The sequence below is a fragment of the Malurus melanocephalus genome, unplaced genomic scaffold (genome assembly GCF_030028575.1).
Source record: "Malurus melanocephalus ecotype Western Australia unplaced genomic scaffold, MMel_1.1 scaffold_597, whole genome shotgun sequence".
Lineage (NCBI taxonomy): Eukaryota > Metazoa > Chordata > Aves > Passeriformes > Maluridae > Malurus > Malurus melanocephalus.
The window spans coordinates 156,007-162,306 of record NW_026623829.1 but is presented as its reverse complement, the minus strand read 5'-3'; the positions used below and the strand labels follow the sequence as shown (position 1 = coordinate 162,306).

Below are 6,300 nucleotides of genomic sequence, written 5' to 3'. Positions count from 1 at the left end.
AAGGTTTTCATTAAAAAGCATCATCAGATTTCAATTTAACAAAACACTGTAAAATAAAAGAAAGCCATAAATGCAGGCATCAGCCCTGGGAGCATTCAGTGCTGATTTACTATGCCAGGACATATCTCCTGTAGAGTTAGATTATTATTTTTCTCTACTGTTCTGTCACACATTGTTTCATGTCTGAGATTCCTCACTAGCAACTGAGAAAAGGCAGGGAGGATTTACTCGCATTAAATCCATTATTTTATGTACTGGAGAAAAAAAAAAAAAGGCTTGTGTTGAAATCTCTTTGGGAAGAAAGTAAGATGTTACATTGTTTTAATTGCGGTAGCGTTGGCAATTTACAATCTATACATAWGTTAAAACATTTTGACATTCATCTGGAGTATCTGACTCTTAGCTTACGCTTTTCTTCTATTGGAATATTTGCAATATGCTCTTGGCTTTATATGCTGCGGTAACTTTCTTGTTTTGCCTTATGAAAATGAAATTAAACTTCAGATTGTCTTTTGTGTGTAGAAAAGACAGGAGCTTCTAGTCTAATCTGTTTGATTAGTGACCTTCCTGAAGAAAACTGTCATCTTCCTTGTTATTCTTATTGTCACTGAATATCCAGACCCATTTTTGCTCATGGACAGCTGAAGTACTGGTTATGTTTGCTCTCTGTGGATYGGACCACATGAAACAGCCTTGTTTCAGCACTATGAATAACAGAATGCTGAATTAATATTATGGCGCCCTAACAAAATTGCTTTGATGTAGGATTCCAATATCTTTATTTTGGTACAGAGCCATAATACTTGTTTAGCATTCTGTTATTCATGTACTGAGATGATATTGATGAACTTATTAGGAGTCCAACTATGGAGTTCATGCTGGGGTAGAGTCAGACAAATCCTGTCCAAGTTTAAGACTGCAAGGTGGAGCAGATGGCAGAGCCAGTGATTTCAGTCTTTGTTATCAACATGCTGATTGTCCCTGCACCTTTTTCCCAGCTTTGTTGTGTTTTAGCACAATGCAAGGCCAGATCCTGCCATGGGGAAAGCTGCAGTGCGCTGGCAGCTCAGGCTGCAAACTGTGTGTCTGAATAAGGTGGATTTTAAAAAAATAGCTGATGGTCTTGGTCACAAAATAGGATTGTTTTGTTTAAGGAAAGCAATGATAAACTTGATGAAGGATAGATGCAGAAAAAGGAGCTAAGAGAGATGAAAGTGTCTAAGCAAAAAACGTGGTGATTCCACTAAAATCTTGATAATTTAACCATACTCTGCTTATGCACACAATTAACTACTAACAACAATTGGAAAGGAAAAAAGGAAGAAAGGAAGRAAGAGGAAAAAGAAATGAAGAAGGAAAGAAAGAAAGGAAGAAAGAGAGAAAGAAAGAAGGAAAGAAAGAMAAGAAAGAACAGGCAACTGCCCTGTGTGTCTTCAGAGAGCACACACATTCCATTTAAAATTCACCAGGAGGCATAGCATATAAAATTATGATATGCACTAAGCCAGTAATAAACAAACAATTTGAGATCATGGGGGGTTTACCATTTCTCTTTCCTTTCTTAAAATCAATTAAAAAGCAATTTTATTTCAAGAACACTGAAAGGTAATTGATACGGAATTCTACCTCTGGATGATTATGCCCACTAACAATAAAATACAAGAAAATAAGATCAAAGCTTCTTCAGAGTGATCTCTTAAAGTTTGTTCGAGACATGTTGGGCTCAGGCTTTCTCAGAGATACTGCAAACTCCATTTCTGCCATCTCTGGCTGTCCAAATAACAGTGCCAGGCTGTAAGACACAGAAATGCTTTTCCTCCAGATTGCCTCAMGATCCCAGACAGAGTTGGGGTGCTCTGCATACAGAGGAAACTGTCTCTAACATCTCTGCATAAACCACCGCGGTCCAGTGAAGGGGTGGGGACAGAGATTTATCATTCCCTGGCTTGATGTGTGTGTTCAGAGGATGCTGCCCATCCCAGAGCTGTGGCCAGGCTGGGGACACAAGCACTGGCCCAGCCAGGGGTGCAGGAGGACATGGATCTGGAGGCGTGCYGGAGGCTGTGGGCCTGCTATGCATGGCTCCTCTGGTTTGGATAGACAGCGATCTGTGTTTTAATGTTACATACATTTGTAAGGATGAGGACAAAAATTGACCAGAAATACCAAAAGGACCAGTATTTCATTAATGAGGATAGGTTTATCAACTGTCTAGACTGAAGTTAGTTTTGTATTCACACTTTAAAACTTTTAATTAAGGTTTACACTTATACTGTCTAGCCATTCCCAGGTTAGTTTTATGAAAACATTAACCTTGACATTTTGACAAGTTTTTTCCTTTCATTTAGCCTCTCATTTAAAATTGTTTTCATTGTCTGTGGTTTAGTGATTCCCTTGGTCCGCTTACACAACCAAGCCCTTTGAAGAGTGACAGCTCAGCGTGCCCAGTGCAGCTCCCAGCACAGTGTTTAATTCTCTGTTCAGGCTGAGCAGTGGAGCTCTACCTCAGTGGCACTGCACCAGCATCACACCGGGGTTTGCAGGCAGAAATGTGAAATTTGCCTCCACACCTGCACAGGGCACCTGTGACAGCAATACCCGAGTGCCTTCACAGCTTGTGGGGCCCAGGAGTCAGCAGAGGATGTGGGGCTCTCCCTCAGCTCTGTGCCTTGGCAGGATGCTCCTGCTGTCCCTCCTGCCATCACACACACACACACACACACACACACACACACACACACACACACAAACACACACAAGTCCTGAACCTTCCTGAACCTTCCAGCTTCCAGAAGAAGCTTCAGCTTCTGAATGGGAGGCCCTGAGCAGTTCCCAGTAGCTTCTGTCATGTGCTGGGACCAAGCAGGACAGCATGCAAAACGCTCTGACAATGCCACGTGTCCATTTGGAAAGTTCATATTCATCATTTTTGTATCAGGAAATGCCCCAAATCACCTAAGAACTTACTGCAGATGTACCTAAATCTTTGTGCCCCAGCTCTCTGAAGATATTTAGGCAGAAATGTATGTAGACCATGTATGTTCACAGCGGTGCAGGGCGGTGCTGTGAAAGCCATGCAGGAATGTTTCCATGGCTCACACCAACTAAATGAACCTTTAAATTTTACTGATGTACTTCTTCTGAAGAACTTTTCTCTCTGCGAAGTTTCTTTTTGGAGCTCACAGGTGATGGGTGTTAAAGGCGGCACTTTGACAGACAAGCATAGAGAGAGAAGCTGTAACATCTCTCCCCAGAGAAACAGGAGAGCACATCAGCTCTTAAAAAAGGAATAACCCTCACTTCTGCATCCCTGCATATCTTGCCGTAAGACTGCATCATGTTGGAGAATTTCCATTGCAATTCCACTGATTCAATATGAGAAACTGGTCTTTCAATTTTGCTGGAAAAATAAAAAATGAAGGGTTTTGTTGTTTGGAACAGCAGAGAAAAAGTGSTAATACAACATCATTCAGACCAAGCTCCTGTGGAAGGCAGGAAACGTTGCTGAACAAAATTGCAAGAAAACAAAAATACCTGCAGAGAATCAGGAATGTAAATAGTGTGGTTGTGTCCACCCTTTCCTGTAAAAGCTTTGTGCTTGTCCTCCTGTTTCCCTTTCAAGTATTGAGCAGCATATTTTAACTGGATAAATTGAGTGCACCCTCTGGTTCCAGTTGTAGGAGTTCAAGATGAGAGCACTGAGTCTCTTGCTCCTACCAAAGGTAACTTTTCAAGTCGAGTGTGGATCAGAAATGAAGAAAAACRGTGACATTTTACAAAGTAGGGCTGCCCAAAAATGTGAGAGATTCTGCCTCATGTAAGGCCAAGGGGAAAAGAAAGCTGGGACTGCATTTTTAATATTGTTTGGGAATCTAGGTTCCCAAGACAGGTGATGCACATCCTTGTGAGCACGAGGAAACAGTGAGGAGAGTGCGTGACCCTGTGTCACCGCTTCCCTCCTGGAGATGACGACAACATGTTTGCAGCAGGAACAGAGTCCCTGTTCCCAGGGAGGGAGAGGCAACGGGGACCTGAGGAGCCAAACACCACTTTTRCTCCTGAATAGCAAATACATCTCTCTGTTTGCATAAAGTGAACATCTGAGGATTATCTGGAAAATGATAATGGGATTTTGGTATTGGAATGAGGGTTTAGAGAACTCTGATGAAACAAGGAGTGTATAGGGCTTGACATAAAATAGGTATGGCAATGAAACTGGTAAGGGAAACACCCTTGGGAATCCTGGAATAGAAATCCTCATTGATCCCTTCTGGCACTGAGAAAGAAAAATGCAGGTCTACAGATTGACAAGAACTGTGTGAGGGAAAAAATAGATTACACTCAGGAGATAATCCCAAATCAAAAGGAGTTCAGAAGAAAGAGAAGTGTCTAAGCCTTTCTGTTTAGAACTGAACTTTACAATCATGGATGTTATTCTCTGAGGACATGACTGTATTGATTACTCCAAAAATTAAATTTAAAAGAAAAAAAAAAAGTCAGCCCTGAAGAACATATACACTGAGTTATCAATAAATTGTTTTACTTGCCATGCAAAAGAAGGAAAAGATTGCCCAAAAACTTCTTGATTAATTCTGTAGCATCCTGATGTAATGCTTTATGTCAGAAATGTAAATATTTTTCTTGAAGGAAAATATTTCTTAATCACTCCAAAGATAAGTGGTACTGATTTACCACTAACAATTTATTATTTTTTAACAGTTTATTAATATTATAGAAATCTGATCTGTTTTCTCACATTAGTTTTCTTTTCTCACTTCACCCACATTAGATTGCAAAATTTCATCCAGCAAACCATCTTTTCAATACATTTGACACTCACTGATAAGAATGTTGATTTTATTTTCGGGAATCTGACCTGGCATTTAAGTCTACAATATGTGATTCCCTTCTCTGACACAAACCTTATATTTGAATTTGAGTAGAGTGCTTAATTTTTTGGGACTCATTTTCCTTTTTTGTAAAACATGACATTTGAGACGAGAGTTCCCTAGCTTCATCCTCCTAATAACTGGAATTCTTCTCCTAGTTGGATGTGATTGTGGCAAGTTTTCTTACAATATCTTTATCTAAATGCCACTATTAAATTAAATAGTTCTTTTCTTCTCATGGTAGTTATTTCCTGGATGCCTTACAGCCTGCAATTGTCTCCTCTTTCAGTCTGTGTTTTACTGTGCAGACAAGATTTCAAACCTTCTGTCATGAGAAAATGCTCCTCTGCTTACCTCCATAAGCCCCTTCCATGCCTCTCTTTTGCTGTGAGCTTTTGTGTGAACTGTCCAGATAAGATTTCTCTCTGTTTTGTATAAGAAGTTCCAGTAATAAATTTTGCAGAAATGCTTTTCCCTTCAAAAATAAAGGAATCTTCCTGAGCCTGTTCACTTATAAAAATACATGGGACAAGGACGTGTGTTTGTGGTACCCCAACAACATGTCTGTCACTCTGTCCTTTACCACCAACACACAAGGAAGGTGCAGCTGAATAATCAGCATTTCTTGGTGCACAGCCTAAGTAAAATACAAAATTAAACAATATGGAAAAAAAAAACACCAACAAAAAAACACAAATCAAAACAGAAGTGTGTGGGAGTTGCTGTATAGCTATTATTTAATAAGAATGTTAAGCAAGAAAATGTTTGAAACCACTTTGTGGGTTGAGCATGGAYACCTTCTTTGTGTTGCTCTCCCCTCTAGCCCGGTCCACCTGCCAGTGTCCTGCTCCCCTGCAGCTGCTGGCTGCAGGAACACACTCAGTGGAGGCAAAATCAACCCACCCATGGGTCCTCRGGCTGGAAGGGGCAGCCCTTCACGGCATCCCGGCAGTGTCAAGGCCAGCACATGAAAGGAGGTTGCTGCTGCCAAGGGGAGAGCCGGGATGAAGGCTCARCTGGTGTGAAGTGCTGCCCTTGTGCAGGCTCAGGGCAGCTGTACAGCGTTGCCTCAGCTGTGTGGCTGTGCTTTGTGTCACAGAAACCAGAGGGGATGCATTTAAATGCAATTAGTGGGGCAGCCTTGATAGTTCTGGTCTGGAGCAAACTCTAGTGCCTAAGAGACAGGCACAATCCACCTGCTGCTGTGTGATATGGGACTGGGATAAAGGGGAAATGTTAGGGACAGAAGCTGTCAGATGGGGGCTTTACACATGGCTGWTACTCCTGGGATTTAAGTGGGGATGGCCTCTATTTACAAAATGCAACAGCTGTGAGTGACTGCACTCAATCTTTGTGCAAAACTCTTTTGTTAGAAAACACTGTCTAGTGATTGCTGCTTTGATTTACTTTT

The 6,300-nt window shown here is 41.2% G+C and overlaps 1 protein-coding gene across 2 annotated transcripts in view; it reads left to right on the top strand.

Annotated features, from left to right (window-relative positions):
- TUNAR (TCL1 upstream neural differentiation-associated RNA) overlaps positions 1-6,300 on the top strand; it is a 162,694-nt gene that overhangs the window by 17,061 nt on the left and 139,333 nt on the right. The gene's annotated exons all lie outside the window — the stretch shown is intronic.